The sequence below is a fragment of the Arachis stenosperma genome, chromosome 4, assembly GCF_014773155.1.
Source record: "Arachis stenosperma cultivar V10309 chromosome 4, arast.V10309.gnm1.PFL2, whole genome shotgun sequence".
NCBI classification, from domain to species: Eukaryota; Viridiplantae; Streptophyta; class Magnoliopsida; order Fabales; family Fabaceae; genus Arachis; species Arachis stenosperma.
Genome location: NC_080380.1, coordinates 122,149,217 through 122,149,949, shown reverse-complemented (window position 1 = coordinate 122,149,949; position 733 = coordinate 122,149,217). Strand labels below are relative to the sequence as shown.

At 41.2% G+C, this 733-nt stretch overlaps 1 non-coding gene across 1 annotated transcript; it reads right to left on the bottom strand.

Annotated features, from left to right (window-relative positions):
• Positions 1–225: 225 nt before the first annotated feature.
• LOC130978182 (small nucleolar RNA R71) lies at positions 226–333 on the bottom strand. The gene has a single exon (XR_009085839.1). It is a non-coding gene; the product is annotated as a small nucleolar RNA R71 (small nucleolar RNA).
• Between the last annotated feature and the right edge of the window lie 400 nt (positions 334–733).

Sequence of the window (733 nt, the reverse complement as noted above, 5' to 3'; positions counted from 1 at the left end):
CCAATGGAAGATCCTCATCAGTTCTTAGCTGAATTCTTGCAAATCTGTGACACAGTCAAGACTAATGGGGTTAACCCTGAGGTCTACAGACTGATGCTATTCTCTTTTGCTGTAAGAGACAGAGCTAGAATATGGTTGGATTCTCAACCTAAAGAAAGCCTGGACTCTTGGGAAAAGCTAGTCAATGCCTTCTTGGCAAAGTTCTTTCCACCACAAAGATGGAGTAAGCTTAGAGTGGAAGTCCAAACCTTCAGACAGAAGGATGGAGAATCCCTCTATGAAGCTTGGGAAAGATACAAACAATTAATCAGAAGATGTCCCTCAGACATGCTTTCTGAATGGAGCATCATAGGTATTTTCTATGATGGTCTCTCTGAACTATCTAAGATGTCCTTGGATAGCTCTGCTGGAGGATCTCTTCATCTGAAGAAGACGCCTGCAGAAGCTCAAGAATTGATTAAAATGGTTGCAAATAACCAATTCATGTACACTTCTGAAAGGAATCCTGTGAACAATGGGACTAGTCAGAAGAAAGGAGTTCTTGAGATTGACACTCTGAATGCCATATTGGCTCAGAATAAGATATTGACTCAACAAGTCAATTTGATTTCTCAAAGTCTGTCTGGAATGCAAAATGCACCAAACAGTACTAAGGATGCTTCATCTGAGGAAGAAGCTTATGATCCTGAGAACCCTTCCATGGAAGAGGTGAATTACCTAGGAGAACCCTATG